This window comes from Euprymna scolopes, chromosome 46, assembly GCF_053919585.1.
Source record: "Euprymna scolopes isolate OS-2025 chromosome 46, ASM5391958v1, whole genome shotgun sequence".
Classification (NCBI taxonomy): Eukaryota; Metazoa; Mollusca; class Cephalopoda; order Sepiida; family Sepiolidae; genus Euprymna; species Euprymna scolopes.
In genome coordinates this window covers 63,867,552-63,882,203 of record NC_136527.1, presented here as the reverse complement: position 1 = coordinate 63,882,203, position 14,652 = coordinate 63,867,552, and positions in this window count along the sequence as shown.

Genomic DNA, 14,652 nt, shown 5'->3' with positions numbered 1-14,652 from the left:
ACTAAAAATTGTTTCTTTCAAAGAAGCAGAAATTTATTTAAGAACAAAAACATGGAATCCTATTCTAAGGAAATGAAAAGAAACTTCTTGTTTTTTTGTTTTTTTAATTATTGCAAACTTGGTGTCAATTATTTCACGTTTCACTGTAGCAAAAAATAAAGTAGAAAAATAATTTGTAATAAAATAAATTAAGTGCATGCAAAATAATGAGAAATAACAAATCACCATTTTGGATAGTTCTGTTAAGAGAAGCCAACAAACAAAAAAGTGACGAAGGCAAAATAAGTTACTCTTCTACCTACCTGGATAATTTTTGTTTTAATGTATTTTACTGTTTTTATCCAGTACAACAATGGCCACCACTTATAACATTTATAACCTTATAATGGAAAAGTTAAATGCGATATTCATTTGCAGCATAGCTGAAAACCTTTAAATGTTGTCATATTAAAGGAAATGCAAATTCGCCTACCTGACCATGCCCACTTTGGACATGTAGATCATTTGTGACGCTTTAACAGATTGACCTCGACCATTTGTTCCTTGTAGAGTTGTTTTTGACACCGATACAATCTGGCACACTCTGCAAAGCCACAGTGAATCTGATTACAGCTAGATTTTTCTGGCTAAATAGGAAGCACGGTATTACTGCCTGGACATGTTCCCGTGTATCCTGCCAAAAGACAAAGGTGCACAAGCATATCCGTGAACATTCACCACCCAATACACTTGGTTTAGCCATGTTCACATCGATCTGGTTGGACCATGGCCCATCAGTCAGGGATTTTCCATGGTGGCCTGAAGCCATTCCCCTAAAACAACATTTTGGTTGAATCCGTAGCGCGAGCACTTAGATCAGGCTGGATATCGCATTACGGACTTCCGACCACTATTATCACGGATAAGTGCACAGTTTGAATCCCACTTATTCTAGAAACTTTCCAGGATTCTAGGGATCCAATATATTTGTACCATAAGCTATCACCCTACTTCTGACAGGATGATAAACCACATCCATTACCAACTAAAAGCAGCACTATATGCTTATCCCGATCAGCAGCAATGGAGCAAATACATACCTGTTGTCCTCCTCAGCTGTCATGCTGCTATCAAAAAGGACCTGGGATACTCTCCAGCCGAACTTGTCTATGGAGTACCTTTATCATTGCCAGGTCAGATGCTGACTCTGGTAGATTCTATACAAACTGATTCAGGTCTGTATGTAAACATACTGCAAGCTTGTTTCAGTAATTGCCCTCACCAATGCACACGAGGGAACAGACCATAAGATTATCGGTTGCAAGGGACATTTCATCTTGGACTCACAAATTATTTTAGAAAGGGCGCCGTGAAAGCCCCCTAACTTCACCTTATACTGGCCCTTATCGCGTGCTTTCACATACTGATGAATTTTTCAGTTTAGATATCAGTGGTAAAAGAGAAACTGTCTCTATTGACAGAGTAAAAAAATCCTTTCTGAACACAAAATCACACGTGTCACACATTCCTCCTACTTACACACAGCATCAACATACACATACTGTGGAGAAAGAAGTGGCTTACCGTTAAAGTGGCTGCACGTTTGTGCCTGCAGAGCACAAATTGAGAATCAAGATGACGCCCGCATGTGGAAAAAAGTCTCGGGGAATCTCGGAGAATCTCGTACCCTGATTCCATAAATAACAAGGAAAGGAAAGCGGGAGGACAGACGATTTTTAGTCACTAAAGCGAACGGACGTGTGTAAAAGAAGAGGTAGAAGAAAAGAGTGTGGTGAATGAAACAAACAACGACTCGGTTGAAAGTAGAGTTGTAACGAACACAAGCTATTGCGGCATGACGTCAGGATTTGACCCCAAGCTAATTCCCCTGTTTGATGGCAGTAGCACTGATCACTCAGTGCAGGAATGGGTGGAAAAAGCAGAATTAATATGTCAGCTCAGTTGGGGGAACCGTATGGAATGCATTGTCCCAATGCGCCTCACTGGGGGAGCATATGCAGTATACCAGCAGTTGGATGATGAGAAGAAAACAGATTTTGCCAGCATCAAGCATGCCCTTTTTACAGCATTTGCGTTAGATCCAGTTACTGCATGGAAGGAATTCATGGCCCGAAAATTACATCCCGGGGAAACGGTGGATGTGTATCTGGCTGAGCTAAAAAAGCTATCGATCCTTTTCGGAGGGATGTCAGACAAAGGCTTTGTGTGCGCCTTTGTTGCAGGATTACCTAAGAGTGTGGAAGATCTGCTCTGTGCCTCATCCCAAGTGGACGAGATGGACATATCAGAAGTATTGGCGCGGGCACGAGCAATACTAAAGAAAAGCCCTAACACTATAGACCAAGTGGCAGCTGTACAACCATCACTGGTTGGATTGCAGGACCTGGGCGCAGCTACAACCTGCTATAAATGTGGAGGACCCAACCATTTGGCCCGTGATTGTCTTTCGTCACGGCAATCAACTCAGAAACTTGACGGGCTGTAGTGCTACAAGTGCAAAAAACGCGGACACCTGGCCCGCACCTGTCCAGGAAACGGACAAAGGGAAGAAGCTACAGCACCAGTCTTCTCCCCAAACCGTCATTGAGCAGGGCGCTACCCACTGTAAGCATACACATTAATGGAAGCGAGCGCCTTGCGCTTGTGGACACTGGGTGCACCCAGACTCTTGTAAGCAAGATATGCTGTGCCACTTGGAAAGCAGAGAGAATTCCGGTCCTAACTGTAGGCGGAGGTTCACTAGCCTCTTGTGGGGTGAGCATTATCCGTGCAAGCATCAACGACGGGCCTGCAGTAGCCGTGCGATCCCTAGTTGTGGAGGGAGAGCTTCTCGAGTACGACCTACTCCTGGGTATGGACTTGATTACACAACTGGGTGGAATTACTGTAGACAGAACCGGCAAGGTACAGTTCTCCCGATGTGAGGAACATGTTTGTGCTGCCATAACTCTCGACGAGCCTGACTTTCATGCAGAGTATGATAGAAACACCAATGCATGGACGGCGTCTTGGAAGTGGTCAAACGATCAGCCACCAATATCCTTGCGGAACCGGTTATCGGAATATCCCACACCCATGTGGTTAAGTGAACAGTATGAAGAAGAACTGCAAACGTGGATCGACAATGGCTGGCTTCTTCCATACCCAGAGGATGAGCTTGGCCCCCCGCGAGGGCTGATTTCCTTGATGGCCGTTGTACAAGAGACCACACAAAAGGTCTGCCCCGTCCTAGACTACCGTAAGCTCAATGAGCATGTCGACCCATATACAGCAAGGGCTGATGTGTGTGCACTCAAATTAAGGGAGTGGCGACAACAGGGATCGAACGTAGCAACTCTGGACCTATGCAGGGTCTATCTGCAAATACGCATTGAGAAGAAATTGTGGCCATTTCAGACTGTGGAAATTGGAGGAACCTGATATTGTCTAACCAAGCTAGGGTTCGGTCTAAATGTTGCACCAGGCATTATGACAGCAATCATGCATGCTATCTAGCAGCAAGATGAGGCAGTGCAACAGGCAACATCCTCATACATCGATGATATATTCGTCAATGAGAGCCTCATGTCAGCGCAATCGGTTAGAATGCACTTTGAGAGCTTTGGACTGACATGTAAGGAACCAGAGCGTCTGTGTGATGGAGCAAAAGTTCTCGGCCTGCACGTGCGCAATAGCAAGGAGGGACTTTGCTGGAGAAGAGGAAGTCGCGTCCCCAAGGTCCCATCAAACATCACTCGACGAACAGTGTTTTCGCTATTTGGAAAGATGGTAGGCCATTTCCCTGTGTGCGGTTGGCTCAGGCTGGCCATGGCTGCCATAAAAAGACATGCAACAACCATGTCATCGGGATGCAGTACACGATGTCACCCTAAGGAGCATGCTGACAGAGACTGTGTCCAGGGTGACCAGTGATGACCCCATTCAGGGAAAGTGGTGCATCAGCGGGAATGAGTTCACGGTCTGGGTGGATGCTAGTTCACCGGCCCTTGGAGTTGCCCTTGCAGTTAATGATTCCATTATTGAAGATGCCTGTTGGCTTCGGCCATAGAATGATTCGAGGCACATAAACCTGGCCGAACTTGATACCACATTGAAGGGCGTTAACTTGGCGCTTCAATGGCAAGCCAAGGTTCTACATATCATGACTGACTCGGCATGCACTCATCGGTGGATAACCGATGCATTAAGTGGAAGAGCACGGCTGACGACACGAGCATCGAGTGAGATGTTAATTCAAAGATGGCTTGCCACCTTGGTCGACACCATCACAGAGTACGACCTGACCGTGGACGTAGTGTTGATCAGGTCTGCGCTCAACAGAGCAGATGCTCTGACAAGAGTCTCTCAACGATGGCTTCTGGCTGGTGCTCGGAGAGATTCTGATAATCTGCAAAACACATGTGTAGCAGTTGTGTGTAATGTGGATGCAGCACGCATCATGGACATTCATCGACAGTGTGGACATCCTGGCATCAAGCGGACACTGTACTTTGTCAAGATGATTGATCCAGGAGTAGAAAAAAAAGATATCTGAAGAGTGGTGGAAAGTTACGAGGCCTGCCAATCCATCGACCCAGCTCCAGCACGATGGAAGAAAGGGGAGTTGGGAGTGAGTGGTAAGTGGCAGAGAGTGGGCATGGACATCACACACTATGGTGGCAACCACTTCCTTACCCTCATCGATTGTGGGCCTACACGTTTCGCAGTCTGGAGACTCCTCGGGCGCCAGGACTCTCGCAACATTATTCGCCAGCTGTCATCCGTGTTCTGTGAAAGAGGTGTGCCCGATGAAGTGCTGACGGACAATGACCCAGCCTTGTGCAGCCATCAGATGAGGCAGTTCTTACAAGAATGGGGCGTGCAGCTGCGGCTTAGATGTGTTATGTCACATTAGGGACCTACAGCCGGTCACACGTACCACCTCCAGTGGACGATGAGAGTGACTCTGACTCTGAGATGTGTGGGCCATTGCTTTGGTTTGCACCATCCCTATCAAGCAGTGACTCTGATATCAGTAGCCTCCACGGAGATGAAGCCTTCCCCGACCATCAGGCGGTGGATGAGAGCGCACGCACAGATGAGAGCAGCACGGTCCCCCTTCGCAGAAGCACTCGACGGCGGCAATCACCACCCCCTGCTGTCTCTGTGATCATGAGATCAGGGGGGAGTGTGAAGAAAGAAGTGGCTTACCGTTAAAGCTGTGTGTTTGTGCCTGCAGTGCACAAATTGAGAATCAAGATGGCGCCCGTATGCTTTTATGTGGAAAAAAGTCTCGGGGAATCTCGGAGAATCTCGTACCCCGATTCCATAAATAACGAGGAAAGGAAAGTGGGAGGACAGACGATTTTTAGTCACTAAAGCGAACGGACGTGTGTAAAAGAAGAGGTAGAAGAAAAGAGTGTGGTGAACGAAACAAACAACGACTTGGTTGAAAGTAGAGTTGTAACGAACACAACATGTCATAGCCAAGGGGTTTTTCTGGCATCACCAGAACATCAACTTTGGCTGTGTCACCCTTCTCAGTACAGATCGTGACTGTCCCTTCACCACAACATGCTCGGAATAAACCATTGGTCGTCATAATACCGATTGATTGCTCCCGCCACATCTGACAGTAATGTGCGTTGTAACGAACACACATACACCTGAAGTAAATACGCGATCCAAAGACAGTTAAGTCATATCCATACGTCGTCGTGGTCATAGAGTATATTGGCCAAAGAAATGATGTAAAACTGTATAATATGCCTTTGTCAAATTTCTGCTTGCATTTTAAAAGCAAACAAAGAACAGAACTTTTCACAAGAAAGCAATTTGTCTTCCATAAATAAAATAACACTTTTTTTTACCAGCAAGAAAACCAGCTTTTCACAGAAAAGCAAGAACATTTTTTCTCATGAAAAAAAGATTTGTACCATTCCTGTTCTTTACAACTGCTACTTTTCTTCTCTGTTGGCTTTCCACCTAAGCAAGGGGTGATGTAGCAGTCACAAAGACCTATTTTTTTTTTTTGTGAATCAATCCCCCACCCTCTGAGCTGTTCAGCCACACACTGACCAATCAGCTAACAGGGCGCATCAGTCCTCTAAAGAACTACTTTTCGGAACAACACAGAATGATCAGTCAGGACTGGACCTTCAGCCAATCAACAGCTCTCATCCCTTGTCCACTGGACGCCCCTATCCAGGCACAGGAAACAACTGCTATTAATTGGGGACGACACAAGAAATATACCCCCTTTGTTTTCTATCTAAAATTTATACGGTCAATTGGTACAATCATCGGTCGCTCCCCTTTGCAGCAGGCCATGTCTCCCTAAACAGTAAGACTTTCTCTTAAGAAAGTCTTACTGTTCCACATTCGTTAGTTTGAAAATATTTAGCCACCAAGTCATTGTCAACGCATGTCTATTTTTTTCTTTCTGACGATTTTCTCGATTTTGAGAGCACATACACACACACACACACACACACACACACACACACACAAACACACACACACACACAAACACACAAACACACAAAGACAAACACACAAAAACACACACACAAACACACACACACAAACACACGCACACACAAACACACACACACAAACACACGCACACACAAACACATGCACACACAAACACACGCACACACAAACACACGCACACACAAACACACGCACACACAAACACACGCACGCACACACACACACAAACACACACACACACAAACACACACGCACACACAAACACACGCACACACAAACACACACACACACGCACACACAAACACACGCACACACAAACACACGCACACATGAAAACACACACAAACACACAAACACACGCACACACAAACACGCGCACACACAAACACACACAAACACACGCACACACAAACACACGCACACACACATAAACACACATAAACACACAGTAACCGTTCTATATTCCGGCAATACTTTATATCGAAACCTTCTTATCATGACAGTTACTCAGTTTTATTCCATTTTCGACCAAAACAATTTTTTTAGTTTACCCACACATCGGCATTCACCTTTAATTTGTCGACTTCTGAAAGTTTTCGGGTACACTGCGAACGAATATCGCATTTATTTTTGCGCAAACAAGTAGTTATCCATATTTGGAGACATTTAGCATCAAACGTAATCACTATTGTTTTTGCTAGCCATTTAGGAAACAAACATGCGCGAGCCTTTTCTAGTCTCACACAAAAACACGCGTTCACATCTCAAGCTATATTGCTTGTCATATACATACGCGCACACAAACATATGCGCGCACGTCCACACACGTACATATATTCACATTCGCGTATATACACATCACGTCAACACTAACAAAATTTTCCTTCCAAACGAACAATTCACTTCACTTCCAAGCAACTCGTTGCACATGTCAGCACACAAATAAAACCAAACAAACAAATGTCAGCCTAAAAAAAGAGTAAACGCCTTTTCTACGCATAAGTAAATACTTTTTTTTTATGAACACACTCCGCTTTTGGAAGTTTTTTTTAAACAACCACACCCACAGCAAAAAAAAAAACAGGATGAAAAGTCAATTGCCGAAAACATTATTTACAAAACAAAAAATATATATATATATACACTGCATATTTTTTTTTCTGGGAAGGGAGTATTGCACGAGCCTTTTCTAGTCTCACACAAAAACACGCATTCACTTCTCAAGCTATATTACTTGTCATACACATACACGCACACACACAACATAAGCGCGCACGTCCACACACGTACATATATTCACATCCGCGTATATACACTCACATTCACATGTATACACACATACGCTAACATACACACATGTACTCACATATGTGCACACATACGCCCACATGGACAACGTCACTTCCCCTTTCAAAGGAAATACACACATGCGCAAAAGACCACTGGAAATAACTATAAAAGCAAGAGCAATAAGCAGCTTCTTTCTTTTCGGACACGTTTCCGAGCTGAACAGTTTGACGAACCAGCCGCCTCCCTTTCGGTAGGCTCGCACCCATGCACCTCACGCCACTTGCTACCATGTGGGGCAAAAAGCTAACAAACAATACGTACACCTTATACGCTTCCTCTCTCCATGAACTGGATTGACATTCTCACTCTTTCTCTCTCTATATATACAACTTGTGCCTGAGAATACCTTCGCGTAGCTGACTGCAAACATGGCGCACAGCCTTACGATGTCAACCCTCTATCTTTGTGTTTGCCTAGACGCTGGACCATCATTCCCATTTCCACTACATTACTCACATCTCTTCCCACACGTGAACAAACGATAGTGACCCGAACGTGAGATGAACACACATTTCCTTTTCTTTCTACACCACCAGTCCCGCAACAAACGATGGTTACATCCGAACACGGGCATGAACATGTGTTACACCTAAAACATTCATTTTTCAACAGTAAATAAACGACACGTTTATCTATTCCAGCAATTGAGTCTTTATTTCCTTCATTCCATTCGTTTCATTATTTTCTTTTGTAACGGGAGTAGGATATATATATATATCCTAGTTCTTTACAAACGTCAAGAAGAGCCAAACGGAGCCAAAAGGGGCAAAGCATGATCCAAAAAACATTTTTCGGCCGAAATGACCCCCCCCCACTCACCCTTCCGGATATTTTTCCACTTTCCGATATCAAAACGGAAATCTTTTTTTCACTTTCTTAATTATATTCAGTTTTTTCACTTTCTTACTGAAATGCGCGCACGCGCATAGTCACTTGACATTTTCCCAAGGTGTATGAATACATGGCGGACATTTTAAATGATAAGAAATATTTTTAATAAAATAAAAACTTTTCACCTCATTTAATAGTAAAAATAAAAATATTGCTGTCAGTAAGTTTTCACAAACGGTTTACAAAAGCATATTTTATGTTTTTTGTTCTTTTTTTGGCAGAGGCCGCCACAAAACACCCGTTCCTGCCCCTCCACTGCCTCCTCCAAACGTAAACACGATATTTCTGGGAAATGTTTAACGGTATTCTACTCGGTAAATGTCGGTGCGTTATGTATGGAAAAATGGTTAATTATACTGCAGAAGCACTTGTTAAACTACACAATTACTACAATTGAATACCCCTTCCCCCAACAAAGAATGAAAAACATAAAATATGCTTTTGTAAACCGCTCGTGAAAACTTTTTTTTTTCAGATCAAGTAAAAGGGGTTAACACCATGCAATAATTTTGTGATAGATTCGATTATCAGATTTATGTGCCAGCAACATCGATTACACCTAATAATATGTTCTGTGTAGCACCGAAAAATAATATTTACCTTTTAATTTATTTTAATAAATATTACTCTGAATACTGTTTTTAATTTGTGGTCTTGTCTTTACATTCTTTCCTTTCGCTCAAGATTTCTCGTAATTTACCCCTTCCCCCTTCTAATAAACCTTACATTAAGCTACATGTGGCATATTTAGCCTTTTTTGTGGCGCTTTTTTCGTTATTGGAAAACAAAATGGCCGCCATTAAAAATGATAGGGATTAGGTTGGATACTGAATGTCTTCAAATACGGATTACTGCATGTTTGCACAAAAATAAATGCAATATTCGTTCTCAGCGTATCCGAAAACCTATAAAGTTGACAAATTAAGGTGAAGGACAGAGAATAAACATTACTTGGAGATTCAGAAGTATAGGTGACTCCTGTAGAGATGGGATCGAACCCAAGATGCCCAGTTACAAGACCGGAGTAGTTTTAGCGTCACACTCCCATAAAAGTAAACGCCTGCTTGTATGAGAGGTGAGAGCAGGCTACTTAAAAAGACATTCACGGCAACGAGTATACTTTCAAATATACGTCATCTTGCCAACACTTTCCATGGGGTCACCGATATAGGAAACCTGCCACAAACAACGTTGGAATATGGACGAATAAACACAACAGACATTACTTCAACGGATTCTCGAGCTACGGCAAGAGAACATCACCCTGCTAAGAGACAGAAGACAGTCCAGCAAGCCATTTAGAATGAGACCCGACAGACCTACCATAGAATGGAACTCAAGTAATGGTGACTGATCGATATTCATTGACTTCTGGAATAGATACAAGGAGATGTGCGGGTTGACCGAGCCAACAGCGTTAAGAAACGAGCTGAGAACGGCCTGTTCCCCAGAAGTAAACAGGCTGTTGTTCGACATGGAAATACTGAACTCAATCACAGAAGAATTTGGGCGAATCTCCATAGGACTACCAGCTGGCCTCTATACTCACCAGATTGATGTGATTGCAAATACTGGGAGCAAACCAGAAATCCAAAAAATTCTTAAGCTTCCGGACAGATATCTAGTACCGACCAGTCACCGAATTCTTTGAATCACAGAAAACCTACTAAACATAAAAGGCGTGATATTTGCTAACATCAGAGTAGGATCGTAGGAAAAATGTCAGATTATATATGTATCAAAAAAATACAGATTTCTGCCTGTCTAAGTCCACCCTAAAAGACCTTGATCTGGTACCAGAGAACATTCCAGCCCTAACTTCACAGCAGAACATGGAATCTAGTGATGGCAGAAAGGCACCATGTTGGTGCCCACAAAGAACTAATATCCCACCTAAGCCAGACAATATCCTTTTGCCTCGATGGAAGAAAACAGACCCTGATTGGAACAATGGATGAAGGAGCATTTTGAGTCCAGTGCATTCAATGTATGCCCACATGAACGGCTGAAGGTGATGAAAGGAAAACCCATGGACATCACGTTCATTCCAGGGGCCAAACCCTCAGCTGTCCACACCCCAATCCCAGTCTCACACCATTGGAAGAAAAGAGTCAAGGAGAACTATCATAGCCTAATCCTCTCCCCATCGGCAAGAGATGTAACTACTTTCATCACAGAATGAGGTAGATATCATTATCTTCGGGCACCACAAGGATTTCAAGCATCAAGAGACACATATACACACAGGTTCGACAATATCACTGTAGATATGCCCAAGAAAACAAGATGTATAGATGACACGATACTATGGAACGACTCTATTTTTCATCATTTTGGCTTACTACGGCGATACATACGAGGGGCGTGCAATAAACAATTCCCCTGATCCATTTCCCATAGCAGGAGGGCAACGAAACTTAGCACAGTTATTAGTCTTTCTCTATATAGGAACCACCCAGAGTTATGCATTTCTCTCATCGTTTGATGCAGCTCTGGAGACCGTTTTTGTAGAACACCCCAGGTTGGTCCTCCAATCACGACGTGACTTCATAAATCACAGACTGGAGCATTGAGCTGCAGGAGGAGGATACCTTTGCTGATCTTGCCCCGCCTCTTGATTTTGATAGCTTCCCTTTATTTCCTCAAAAGTGAAGTATAATAGGCTCCTGTAATAGTGGTGCCCTTTGCCAGGAAATCTGTCATCACTGCTCCGTTCTGGTCCCAGAAAACTGTGAGCATGACCTTGCCAGCAGAGGACTGCACCCTTGCCTTCTTTGAAGGTGGTGAGTCCAAGTGCTTCCACTGCATTGACTGGGCTTTGGTCTCTGGATCATAGTGATGGACCCAGGTTTCATCCTGTGTAATCAGTCTTTTGAAAAATTTTGACTACTCTTCTTGGCATATCTCCAAATTCATCTTCGAGCACTCAACATGTTCTCGCTTCTCAAATGATGTGAGCAACCTGGGAATCCATCTGGCAGACACCTTATGCATATGCAAATGGTCATGAATGATAGTTTCTACAGACTCTGTACTAATCTTGACATCTTGGGCTATTTGGCGAATAGTAATGCACCGATCTTCCAAAATGGCAGCTTCAATTTGACGGACAGATGCCTCATCAATGGCAGAAGGGGGCGACCAGGTCTGGGAGCTGTTTCCACAGAGTTCCGGCCATGTTTGAATTCACGATGCCAGCGTTTTACAAGGTCATATGATGGGGCATTATCACCATAAGTTTCTTTCATTTCATCAAAAGTCTCCTGTGGTGTGCGTCCTTTCAAATACAAAAACCGGATCACTGCTCAACATTGAACAGGCTCCATTTCACACCTGACTCAGTTCAAACACCTGTAAAACAGAAACCACAATTAGTTCAGAGCTGTAATTTGCCACATAACCCGTGGAGATATAAATCATTGCACATGCAAAATTTCAGCCAGATCAGACAATTGGAAGTGGGTCAGGGGCATTACTTATTGCACGCCCCTCATAAATAACTACAGCAAAAATGATATCGTATAACCCCCCCCTTCTTCCGAAATTTCACTTCACAGAAAAAGAGGTGGAATTTGCTGGGTTCTTGATAACGGAAGATGGGATAAAACCCACCAAAAAAATGATTGAAGCATACAGAATTTTCCGACACCAAAAAATATAACTGACATAAGATCCTAGTTTGGAATGGTAAACCAGGTAGCCTACACTTTTTCTCAGTTTTAAGTAATGGCCCCGTTCCAGGAGCTGCTGAAGACAAAAAATCAAAAGTTCTGCTGGGACAGCACACATCAAATCTTCGAAGAGTCGAAAAGAAGGATTACAGAAGAGATTGAGAACGGTGTAAGAACCTTCGAAGTGAACAGACCAAGGAGAATTTCTCTTGACATATCAAAAGCCTTTGACAAGGTATGGCATAAGGGTCTACTTCACAAGATTTCCAGCTACGGTATAACTGGAAATATTTTCTCAATCATTAAATCATTTCTCTCTGATAGGCTCATAAGAGTAGTGGTCGATGGACAAAAATCAGAGGCCTGCAGTATTAATGCTGGAATCCCTCAGGGTTCAATCCTGGGCCCAACTCTCTTTCTGATCTACATCAATGACCTCCCTAAACACATACTTAAATCATTCGTTGACATCTATGCTGATGACACGACCATCTATGGCAACACATCAAAGGCTGTAAATGACAAAGTTCTCTCTGATTCTCTCTCTGATCTCGAGCGCGTGGTTCAGTGGGGGAAGATGTGGCTGGTTACCTTTAATGCATCTAAAACCAAACTCCTATCCTTACATCATCAACGCTCTGATCCCCATCTGGCATCAATTGGGATGGATGGCTCTCGTCTGGGAGAGGCCCCGTGTTTTGACAAGCTTCTGGGTTTGATCTTTACTCCTAATCTGAAATGGAACACGTACATCAGGTCTGTTGCCAAGGTCGCTGGAAAGATGGTGGGATCCTTCTACCGCTCCAGAAAATATCTCACTACTGATGCAATTCTCTATCTATATAAAAGCCAAGTACGTCCAAGGATGGAATACTGTTACCATATCATATCAGGAGCTGCTAAAAACAGCCTATCCTGCCTTGACAAAGTACAAAATAGACTTTGTGGCTTAGTGGGGGATGCCCTTTTCTCTACCCTGCAACCTCTCTCCCACACAAGAGATGTTGCGAGCCTATCCTTTTTTTTATCGTTATTTCCATGGCAGGTGCTCGTCTGAACTCCAATCTCTGGTCTGGTCCCCCCCTCGCCAATCTTTCACGAAAAACACCCGTCTAGCCGAATCCACTGTGAAAAATTTCCCCCACTCTTTATCTGTGCCTAAATTAAAACGTGGATTCCATGAACAAAGCTTCTTTCTTAGAACTGCACACCTGTGGAACTCTGTCCCGTCTGCCTGCTTCCCACCTGACTACAACTTGGGTGTGTTCAAGTCCAACGTTAACAAATTCCTAATAAACCGCCCCCTTAAGTAAACACTTCATCAAATCTCCACACTAACGTAATGTACTTGCAATAACCCTTATCCCTGAGTGGCTTCCGGGCCTTGATAAGTGGTGATCACTGTGTAAAAAAAATAAAAAAAAAGAAAAGAAAAAGACCAACTTGTTTGTTGACGGACTTCAGTAGGACAGGCTTGGAGTATTTTCTTTTCCAGAAGAACTGCAACTCTGCCACCGAAGCTGGACCAAAGCTACCACGGGGTAGCTACCAGTGGTGAGGACAACTGGAGATTAATCCTGGCTGGCTCCCGATTTACTAATGACACAGAGTTCCAATACACACCAGTTGAAGGAGAGGCATTGGCATCAGTCTACAGACTGGAAGCATGTTGCATGTTCGTTTTGGGGTGCCTAAAGCTGTTAGTCACTGTGGACCATAAGCCCTTGGTGAAGATCTTCTCGGACAAAGCTCTGGAGAACCTAAGACTGTTCAACTTAAAAGAACGGTCCTTGATGTAAAACATTTGAATAAAGCATCTCCTCGGCAAACTTAATGCGGCACCAGACTATACATCAAGAGACCCAGTAACGTTAAACCAGGAGGAGCAAACGAAAAGGACATTGCACAAACCATGAATAGTGCCATAAGAGCGTCATTTAACTCCACCTATGAGCAGGATCCCAAATTAAACGCAATAACATGGGACAGGGTTGTGGCTGCAGCTTTTACTGACGAGGAATGCCGTTCTCTCGCTGAATTCATAGAAAATGGTTTCCCTAAATTCTGGAGACAATTTGCTGGTTTTGGCATATGAAAGAGGAGTTATATTGCTTGGAAGGGGTGATGATAATAGAAAATAAAATCCTTATACCAGAAAACTATGTGCTAAGGTACTGGAATCGCTCCATTCGGTGCATCAGGGTCAATGGAATCTTGGCAAATGCTAGACAACAGCTGTTTTGGCCAGGACTGGACGCGAGCATTC